Below are 11,673 nucleotides of genomic sequence, written 5' to 3'. Positions count from 1 at the left end.
TCTCCTGCTTACCTTTCTCTCCCAATGTGGCCTGGTGTCCCCATACACTATTATCACAGATATCTCCTGCTTACCTTTCTCTCCCAATGTGGCCCGCTGTCCCCATACACTAGTATCACAGATATCTCCTGCTTACCTGTATCTCCCAATGTGGCCTACTGTCCCCATACACTAGCATCACAGATATTTCCTACTTACCTTCCTCTCCCAATGTGGCCCGCTGTCCCCATACACTAGTATCACAGATATCTCCTGCTTACCTTTCTCTCCCGATGTGGCCCGCTCTCTCAATACACTAGTATCACAGATATCTCCTGCTTACCTTCCTCTTGATGAATGACCCGGTGTCCCCATACACTAGTATCACAGATATCTCCTGCTTACCTTTCTCTCCCGATGTGGCCCGCTGTCCCCATACACTAGTATCACAGATATCTCCTGCTTGCCTTCCTCTTGATGAATGACCCGGTGTCCCCATACACTAGTATCACAGATATCTCCTGCTTACCTTTCTCTCCCAATGTGGCCCGCTGTCTCCATACACTAGTATCACAGATATCTCCTGCTTACCTTTGTCTCCCAATGTGGCCCACTGTCCCCATACACTAGTATCACAGATATCTCCTGCTTACCTTTATCTCCCAATGTGGCCCTATGTCCCCATACACTAGTATCACAGATATCTCCTGCTTACCTTTATCTCCCAATGTGGCCTGCTGTCCCCATACACTAGTATCACAGATATCTCCTGTTTACCTTTCTCTCCCGAGGTGGCAACTGTCCCCATACACTAGTATCACAGATATCTCCTGCTTATCTTTCTCTCCCAATGTGGCAGCTGTCCCCATACACTAGTATCACAGATATCTCCTGCTTACCTTTCTCTCCCATTGTGGCAGCTGTCCCCATACACTAGTATCACAGATATCTCCTGCTTACCTTTCTCTCCCAATGTGGCAGCTGTCCTCATACACTATTATCACAGATATCTCCTGCTTACCTTTATCTCCCAATGTGGCCTGCTGTCCCCATACACTAGTATGGGGACAGAATTCATTAAGCTCCGAAATTACAATATTTTCGGAGCTCGACTGCGGGAACATTCACCATCTTTACCCTATGGGAATGAGTCCGGATTTGCAAAGACGGATTCTTTCAGATCCCTCCACCCCTGTCCGTCTCCATCCACCAGACGCCGGGGCTTTTTTGCGCCTGTGTGTACTCCAGTTCATGCAGGCGTGCTAGGAGCTGTGAAAAGATTCGGGGAGACAGCATATTTTCGGTTCAGCTGTCTCTGCGCCAGAGAAATGATGAATTGTTCCAGTGCTCGCGGTGAGTTGAAATGTTAATTATCGGGGTCCGCTAGGAAAAGAGCCCTAGGTGTGAAGTGAGGTGAGCAGTGATGAGCAAAAGTGCTGTATGCCTCTATTCAGTAACCCAAGACACAGTAGACAATATACTGTATGAACTATGAAAAATTACTAAAGTCCACTGTCTGTGCTATCTTCTCTCTTGTTATGTTGCTATTCACCCCGTTGGCACCACAGCACGCTCACATTATATAGCTGAAACCGTTTCTTTCATGCATGTTATCAGCTTTAGAATTAACTTAGCACCCACTGTCCTGTGGCACATTTCCATGATAAAACAATAATCGTCAAGCACAGGCAGAAATTGTATTCATTTTCCATTGACTAATCTATAGTAAAAGGCTTAATTTCTCCTGCTCCATAGGAAATGCAGCAGCCGCTACCAACACGATTCTGTTATATAATTCTAAACACAGTAGTGTTTGTAATTTTAGATTATAGCTTAAATGAAAAGAAGACTTCACTATAAAAAAAATATCCATTTACTCTCCACTGCCTGCTTTACATGACACATTCGCTAATGTGCCTCGTAGGTCCGATGCTTAGTTGAACACAGTCAGCCATAGATGATCCCGCTTTGTCACTTTGCGCATGTATTCGCCTGTAAGTAGAGCTATACGTATCTTTTGGGTCCACTCTCCGCAGTCTGTATACCTGGTTTGCTGCTGATCATCATGTTCAGCAGCAAATGTTACAGTTCCGTCCAACCAGAGCAGGATTTAGACCTCATGGGGCCCTAGGCAAGATACCAGTCTGGGGCCCACCACCCTCAAACAATCCTGTGCATATATTACAGCAGGCATCGCTGGAGCAACATACGCACATCAAGTTATATACACACATCATAGATAGTTATATATATCTATCTATCCATGTCTGTGTGTGTTTTTAACTTGCTCCAGTGACACTACTGTAATATATACAGTTCTTACAGTAGGTGTAATCAAATACACACTGAAAACACTAATTTAAAATACATGATAGCAAGGCAAAACATCAAATATGACACAGAGTAATACTACTTGCACACACACATACACTAACAGGTGTAGTGTGAAAATTTTAAGTGAATGGTCAAGGACCTCCCTTTGCAAGTCTGCAATGTAGAGTGGGAGGAATGGGGGACAAACAGAGGTAGACAGGAGTAAAGGGGGACAAACAGAGGTAGACAGGAGTAAAGGGGGGGACACAGAGGTAGACAGGAGTAAAGGGGGACAAACAGAGGTAGACAGGAGTAAAGGGGGATACACAGAGGTAGACAGGAATAAAGGGGGACAAACAGAGGTAGACAGGAGTAAAGGGGGACAAACAGAGGTAGACAGGAGTAAAGGGGGACACACAGAGTTAGACAGGAATAAAGGGGGACAAACAGAGGTTGACAGGAATAAAGGGGGACAAACAGAGGTAGAGAGGAGTAAAGGGGGACAAACAGAGGTAGACAGGAGTAGTGTAGTGTAGTGCTGCTGTTGTCCACTACTTCAAAGTCCATAGGGGCTGGCTGTGTTGTGCTGTGCTGCTGTTGTTAATAGGGGCTGTGTCCACTACTTCAAAGTCCATAGGGGCTGGCTGGACTGTGTTGTGCAGTCAGTTCTCCATAGGGGCTGTGTCCACTCCAAAGTCCAGTGCAGTGTCCCAGTCCTAAAGGGGTGCTGTAGTGTTGTCCAGGGGGTGCTCTGTCCATCAGGGGTGCTCCCCCCAAGTGCTAAAAAAATAATATATTTTCTGTGTTTGTGAATTGTATGCGCAGTAGCCGCACGTGCATCAACAAAGTAGTGCCAAGCGTGCGCCTGTGTCATAAGTAAAGGGCTGGCTGGCTTGACCGTTAAAGGGTGCTGTAACCCCCAAAGTACACTCCAGTCCAAACCAAAAAAAAAAATATTTTCTGTGTTTAGCCGCACGTATATATCAAATCGATATAACATAAATGGAGGACCAAACTTTCTCCGATAAAAATAAAATAGAGAAAGATCAAGAACCACTTCCTCCTAGTGCTGAAGCTGCTGCCACTAGTCATGACATAGACGATAACATGCCATCAACGTCGTCTGCCAAGGCCGATGCCCAATGTCATAGTAGAGGGCACATACAATCCCAAATGACAAAGTTCAGGAAAATGACCTTGAAAAAAACATTTAAATCAGCTGTGTCCTGAAAAATGCCGTTGTACACAATGTCCACTTAACCACGGACATGTGGACAAGTGGAACAGGGCAGACTAAGGACTATATGACTGTGACAGCCCACTGGGTAGATGTATCACCTTACGCAGCAACAGCAGCAGCGTCACCAGTAGCAGCATCTCAGAAACGCCAGCTCGTTACAAGGCAGGCTACGCTGTGCATCACCGGTTTCAGTAAGAGGCACACCGCCGACAACCTCTTAGAGAAACTGAGGGAAATCATCGCCCAGTGGCTTACCCCACTTAGACTCTCCTGGGGATTTGTGATATCTGACAACGCCACCAATATTGTGCGGGCATTACATCTGGGCAAATTCCAGCACGTCCCATGTTTTGCTCACACAATAAACTTGGTGGTGCAGAATTTTCTGAAAAGCGACAGGGGCGTGCAGGAGACGCTTTGGGTGGCCTGAAAAATTTCTGGCCACTTTCGCCATTCAGCGACTGCGTGCCGAAGACTGGAGCGCCAGCAAACACTCTTGAACCTGCCCCGCCATCACCTGAAGCAAGAGGTTGTGACGCGGTGGAACTCAACCCTCTATATGCTTCAGAGGATGGAGAAGCAGCAAAAGGCCATACAAGCCTATACATCCACCTATGACATAGGCAAAGGAGGGGGTATGCACCTGACTCAAGCGCAGTGGAGAATGATTTCCGTGTTGTGCAAGGTTCTCCAGCCCTTCGAACTTGCCACACGTGAAGTCAGTTCAGACACTGCCAGCTTGAGTCAGGTCATTCCCCTCATCAGGCTTTTGCAGAAGCAGCTGGAGAAAGTGAAGGAGGAGCTAAGATGGAGCGATTCCGCTAGGCATTTGGGACTTGTGGATGAAGCCCTTCATTCGCTTTGCCAGGATTCCAGGGTGGTCAATCTGTTGAAATCAGACCACTACATTTTGGCCACCGTGCTCGATCCTAGGTTTAAAGCCTATGTGGTGTCTCTCTTTCCGGCCGACACAAGCCTGCAGAGGTGCAAAGACCTGCTGGTGAAAACACTGTCAGCTGAAGCGGAACGTGACACGTCAACGGCTCCTTCTTCATTTTCTCCCGCAACTGGGGCTGCCAGGAAAAAACTTAGGTATCCTAAGCAACCCGCTGGCGGTGATGCAGGGCAGGCAGGACCAAGTTTGGACATCTGGTCCGGACTGAAGGACCTGGCAACAATTTCTGACATGTCTACTGTCACTGCATATGATACTGTCACCATTGACAGAATGGTGGAGGATTACATCGGTGACAGCATCCAAGTAGGCATGTCAGACAGTCCATACCTGTACTGGCAGGAAAAAGAGGCAATTTGGAGGCCCCAGTACAAACTGGCTCTATTTTACCTGAGTTGCCCCCCCTCCAGTGTGTACTCCGAAAGAGTGTTTAGTGCAGCCGGGAACCTTGTCAGCGAAAGGCTTAGGAGGTTGCTTCCACAGAATGTGGAGAAGATGATGTTCATCAAAATGAATTATCAGCTCTTCCAGGGAGACCAGCCTCCAGAAGGTACAGAGGGACCTGTGGTGGTGGATTCAAGTGGGGACGAGTTAATACTTTGTGAGGATGAGGATGTACACACTGAAGAGGGTGAGGAATCGGTGGATGAGGAGGATGAGGATGACATCTTGCCTCCGTAGAGCCAGTTTGTGCAGGGACACATTAATTGCCAGCTTGTTTTGTGGGGGCCCAAACGAACCAATCATTTCAGCCACAGTTGTGTGGCAGACCCTGGCGCTGAAATGATTGGTTTGTTAAAGTGTGCATGTCCTGTTTATACAACATAAGGGTGGGTGGGAGGGCCCAAGGACAATTCCATCTTGCACCTCTTTTTTTTCTTTGCATTATGTACAGTTTGGGGCCTAGTTTTTCTAACTGCCATCCTGTCTGCCACTGCAGTGTCACTCCTAGATGGGTCACGTGTTTGTGCCGCCCACTCGTGTCGCTTAGCATAGTCATCCAGCTACCTCGGTGCAACCTTTTGGACATAAAAACACTATTGTGAGGTGTGAGGTGTTCAGAATAGACTGGAAATGAGTGGAAATTAAGGTTATTGAGGTTAATAATAGCATAGGAGCAGAAAAACCTACAAATTCTGTGATTTTAGCTGTTTTTATGCTTTTTTTCAAAAAAATACAGATCCAAAACACAAAACCCAGAACCCAAAACACGGAAGGGTGGTTTTGGCAAAACCAATCCAGATCCAAAACACGAAGAAAGATCCAGATCCAAAACCAAAACACAAAACACGAAAAGTAGCCGGTGCACACCCCTAATATACAGTATATATATATATATATATATATATATATATATATATATTAGATAACACTGCTAGACAGAGCTGTGCAGTTTAACACTATAAGAATAATTTTTCAGTTAAACTTACCCAGCTGGGTCATGTTGTTGCACCTGGCAGAACACAAGTGGTCAGAACGGGAGGATGTTACTCTTTTGGGGCCGGGGGTGGGGGGGGCAGGTGGTTGGAGCCGGAGGAGGCTGCTTGGGGGGTGGGGGGGCAGGTGGTTAGAGCCAGAGGTGGCTGCTTGGGGGGGGGAGTTGGAGCTGGAGGAGGCTGCTTGCTTCATTGCGGGGCGGAAGGTGGTCGGAGTCTTGGAGCCGGAGGAGGCTGCTTGCCATTCTGCGGAGGGGGGTAATGGAGGAGGGAGATGGCTGCACTCACGTGTGTGCGACTGCGGAAGGGGGCGGCTGGCTGCGGCTTGCTAGATGCAGCGGGGAGGAGGCGCTGACTACGCTACACTGCGGGAAGGTGAGGGGCGCAGAGGAGACCGCAGAGGAGAGGTGTGAATGCAGCAGTTCACACTGACTGACTTTATGACTCTCATAGTAAGGGCAGGGCCCCGGACCGTGCTGCTGCTGTGTGTGTCTCCCCTCTCTAGCCCGTGCCAGTAACAGCAGCAGTTCAACTTCAAAGCACAGCTGAACGGATTCACTTCAGGGCTGGATTTCGAGGGGTGGGGGCCCGGCCACAGGCCCCTTGGAATCTGACGGGCCCTAGACGGGTGCCTAGGTTACCTTATGGTAAATCTGGCCCTGCGTCCAACCCCACATAGCCTGCAGTTCCATCAACATGCCCACACTGAACTTTGCTGACATGAGAACCAGTGGTGTAATTAGGGTATTTTGAGCCTAGGGCAAGATGAAAAATGGAGCCCCCCTCCCCCCCACTATCTGCGTGCCAAAAAAGTGTGCGTGGTGACGTGGCATACGGGGCGTGTCCACTGAAAATGGGACGTGTCAACATGACGCTCCACCATTTCTCGTCACTCTGGGAACATTCCTTTCCATTCCATATGCACCTTACCTATATGGTGGTTTTTCACAATGGGGACCTTCTAAAGAAATGTATCCTCCCATAGCAGATGGCGTCTTCAGTCTGTATTCACTATTCATGTTGGAGATCATGGTCCAGAAGATGCCTGTTTGTGTAGGAATATTACCAAGGTCATCAGCATACAACAGCGAATTAACCAGACTCGTGCTCCCTGTGCCACTTCCTGTCCCCTGTGTCTCTCAGTCATACCATCATCTGTTCCCTGTATTGTCTCTCAGCGCACCATCATCTTGCCCCTGCGTCTCTCAGCCACACCATTATGTCCACCCTGGATCTTCTCAGTACACCATCATCTCTTCCCTGCATCATCTTTCAGCACACCATCATCTCATACCTGTGTCATCTTTCAGCACACTTTCATCTCCTCCCTGCATCATCTCTCAGCCACACCATCATCTCCACCCTGCATCTCTCAGCCACACCATCATCTCCACCCTTCATCTCTTTGCTACACCATTACATTCTTGCTGCATCTTTCACCATCCCACTTCATTCCATGTCTCTGTCTCCCCCTCCCTTCACTCTCTCTGTTTCCCCCCTCCCCCAGTAACTGCCAGCCACCCTCACTTCAGCTTTTTGCCTGGTTGAGCCACAGACGGTGAGGACAAGGTGGCGCCGGGGCTCTTCTTCCCGGCAGGACAGGGAGCGTGATGTCATGTGACACTGGTGTTGCGCTCCCAGCAGCAAGGTGGGAGGTGCAGTCAATGCCCCCGAGCACCATGGGCCTTGCTTGGCAGCGCAATGGAGAATCTGTTGCGGGCACTGTGTTATTCCTCCTCATATATCACTGTACGGTCACCTCTCTCCTATATAATAATGCCACATATCAGTGTATGCTGGGAGCTGTGGTTTTACCACTCAAATATCACCATACAGTCCCCTCCCCCTTACATAATAAATTAAATATGAACACATTACCTGGCTCCGGCTGTGTCAGGAATGTCTGTGATAAAATGGCAGCTAAAGCCCTTGTGGCACCACCCCCTGTGCTCTGTGACACTATAAGAATATGGCCACCGGTCACCATACATAAGGACACCATTAGACTATAGAGCAGTTACTCTAGTGATGAAGCTGTGAGCAGCAGGTGAAGGTGGCTGCTAGTTACAGGACATCCTCAGTACTTTGTGCCACCTGATTGGCTACTCGCTGCTACCAGTCACTGATTGGTAGCAGCGAGTAGCCAATCAGGCGGCACAAAGTACCGAGGATGTCCTGTAATCTGCCGCTCACAGATCACCACACTTAGGAGAATGAGAGGCGGGGCAGTTACAGACACATTATGAGACCCAGGGGGCGGGCGGGCACGCTGTCCTAGCCAGCGGCGCCCCCCTCTGCTGGGCCAGCCACGGCTCCCAGGGCACGTGCCCTGCTCACCCTGCCCTGGTTACGCCACTGATGATAACGCCCTATATTTACAGCCTAGTTATGCCTATCCAGTCGCAAGTGTAAATGCGTTTGAAATGTGCTTCGCTCATACTTGTGTACACTTGGTTCCAGAACATGATTTATGTATCAAGCAGTGAAAAGCATGGAGAAGTGGACCAGTAGTGAAGTTGCCCATAGCAACCAATCAACTTCTACCTATTATTTTATAGACTGTACTTGATAAATGCTACTTCAAAGTAGGGATGTGCGCCGGACCATTTTTGCCGGATTTGGATTTGGATTTGGTTCTAATTTGTCGTCCGGCTTTGGATTTGGATTTGGATTTGCCAAACTGTGGTGACTGGCTTTGGATTTGGATTTGGATTTGGATTTTTTTACAAAAATTGACAAAAAAAGCTAAAATCACATAAATTGGTCTTTTTTTTCTTCCTAGAGTATTATTAACCTCAATAACATTAATTTCCAGTCAATTTAGACCATATCACAGCTTATAATATTGTTTTCAACATTATTGGCCAAAGGTTGCAGTGAGCTGGCTGGTTACTAAGCGACAAAGCAGCGGCACAACGACACAGACACCACAGTATAAAGCACATCTATGACACATTGCCACACAGCAGTGGCAGAAATGAAAAGTAGTGCACCCACCCAGTGGGGTACAGCCAGCAGAGTCACAGTACTTGTTTACAAAGTGGGCTACGGCCCTAGGAGTCACAGTGCACAATCTTATTAGCATTACACCGCACATAGGGCCTGATTCACATTACACCATAAAGTAGTGTCTCTTATTTATGTTACGACACACAGTAGTGCCCCTTTTACACAATGCCCACAGTAGTGACCCTTTTACACAATGCCCACAGTAGCGGTGTCCCTTACACAATGTCCCCCAGCAGTGGTGCCCCCTATGCAGTCCCCTTAGTAGTAGGGTCCACTATGCAGTGCCCCCAGTAGAATGCCCCCCAGTAGTATGCCCCCCATTAGCAGGCCCCCCCAGTAGTATGCCCCCCATTAGCATGCCACCCAGCAGTATGCCCCCCATTAGCAGGCCCCCCCAGTAGTATGCCCCCCATTAGCATGCCACCCAGTAGTATGGCCCCCCCAGTAGTATGGCCCCCCCAGTAGTATGGCCCCCCAGTAGTAGGCTGCCCCAGTAGCAGGCCCCCCCCAGTAGTAGGCTGTCCCAGTAGTAGCCCCCCTGTAGTATGGGCCCCCCCTGTAGTATGGCCCCCCTGTAGTAGGCTGCCCCAGTAGCAGCCCCCCCACAGTAGTAGTAATCCCCCCCAGTAGTATGGCCCCCCCCAGTAGCAGGCCCCTCAGTAGTATGGCCCCCCCAGTAGCAGACCCCCCCAGTAGCAGGCCCCTCTGTAGTATGGCCCCCCCAGTAGTATAGCCCCCCCAGTAGCAGACCCCCCCCAGTAGTATAGCCCCCCCAGTAGCAGTCCCCTCTGTAGTATGGCCCCCCCAGTAGTATAGCCCCCCCCAGTAGCAGACCCTCCCCAGTAGTGCAGATCCCCCCCAGTAGTATGGCCCCCCCAGTAGCAGACCCTCCCCCAGTAGTATAGCCCCCCCAGTAGCAGGCCCCTCTGTAGTATGGCCCCCCCAGTAGTATAGCCCCCCCCAGTAGCAGACCCCCCCAGTAGTGCAGACCCCCCCAGTAGTATAGCCCCCCCCAGTAGCAGGCCCCTCTGTAGTATGGCCCCCCCAGTTGTATAGCCCCCCCAGTAGCAGACCCGCCCCCAGTAGTGTAGACCCCCCCCCAGTAGTGCCCCCGGCCCTTGCACAAATAAAAAAATTAAAAATAAAAACTTACCTGTATCCCCGCTCCCGCGCCGTCCGCTCTGTCACACGCTGAGGAGGGAGCCGGAAGACGGAGCTCATGTGTGAGCTCCAGCCGGCTCCCTCCGTGCAGCAGCCAATGAGAGTCTGTGTGATTCTCATTGGCTGCTGTAACAAACACACAGCTGCCGCTGGCGGCTGTGTGTCTGTGTCTGTGTAGGGCAGAGCGCTATCACTGCGCTCTGCCCTACACGCGAGGAGATCTGATGTCGGATTCTCTAGTGAGAATCCGACATCAGGCGGCCGCCGTTCGGCCCCGAACGGGGATCCGAGTCAGGCGGTGAACACCCGAACAGGGTTCGGGTGGACTCGGATCCCCAATGTTCGGAGCGGTTCGGATTCCACAGAATCCGAACCGCTCATCTCTACTTCAAAGCTGATTGGTTGCTATGGGCAACGTCTCCACTGGTTCACTTCTCCACACTTATCACTTCTTGATACATAAACCTCATACAGGGGTATTCAATATGGGAGCGAAAAGTCTGTACTGGACTTTTCGCTCCACATCGGAGATTTTCCTGGGATAAAGTATCGGGCACGCGCCCGCTTTATCCGCGTATTCAATATAAAACCTATGAAAACGGGAACCTGCGAAGTGGGATCTGCGAAAAAAAAATGAAATTTATCTGGAATAAATTATAGGACCCCCTCTAAAACTGTAAAAACATGGGGGATCACTATGGGCACCCCCGTTTTAGCCTGCAAATGAAAGTCGGGGATTTAAATAGCCGCAGCAGGTGTTTTTTTCCCGACATTGAAGAAGTGATGCAGAAGAGCACTTAGGTTATTTTTTTCATTTTTTTAAGTGGTCCCATCAAATTTGGGGTACATGAAAATGGGTACTAGCATATTTTTATGTCCCTAAAGTAAGTTTTAAAAAAATCTGCAACTGTGCACCTGCCGCTAATAATCTATTCTAGAAAACACCTGCCGCATACTTACAGAATAGCCGTGATCCTATTTCCCTATTGTTAAACACTTTTTTCATTTTTTTTTTTTTTCACCCCAATTTTTTAATTAATTTTTTGGGGTGTCCCTATTTTTTAAAAAACTTTTTTTGACACAGTTATTTTTAAAATGTCATTCCCAGGGGTGCAGGCTATTTTTTTTAAGCCTGCACCCCTAAACCCCAATTCTGCACTTTTCTTCACCACCTATTCAGTGGTGAAAAGTTATCCCCGTTTGTTTTCAAAGACTTTTCGAACCTGCGAAAAGTCTTTGAAATTGAATACGGTGTAAAACCAAAACCTGCGAAAATGACGTCATCGGTGCGAAAACATCACAAAAACTGAGTTTTCGCTCCATATTGAATACCCCTAATAGTGTGAAACGATAATTGTGGGATAAGTTATCCTGCATTATAGAGGGTGGCGCAAATGATTAGTTATGAGCAGTTCAAATGCCTCCCACTGCTCACTGCCAAAATTAACTGCTGGCATTTAGAGTAGCTGTGGATATAAACTAATAAGTGAAAAAACAGAAAGTATCACCATTACCAATATATGTTTTGCATGGGTGTCGGAATGGGGGGTGGGGGGAGGGCGAACATGAGAGAGGAGGGG

The sequence above is a fragment of the Taudactylus pleione genome, unplaced genomic scaffold (assembly GCF_031769625.1).
Source record: "Taudactylus pleione unplaced genomic scaffold, aTauple2 ptg000683l, whole genome shotgun sequence".
Classification (NCBI taxonomy): Eukaryota; Metazoa; Chordata; class Amphibia; order Anura; family Myobatrachidae; genus Taudactylus; species Taudactylus pleione.
This window is presented reverse-complemented; position numbering follows the sequence as displayed.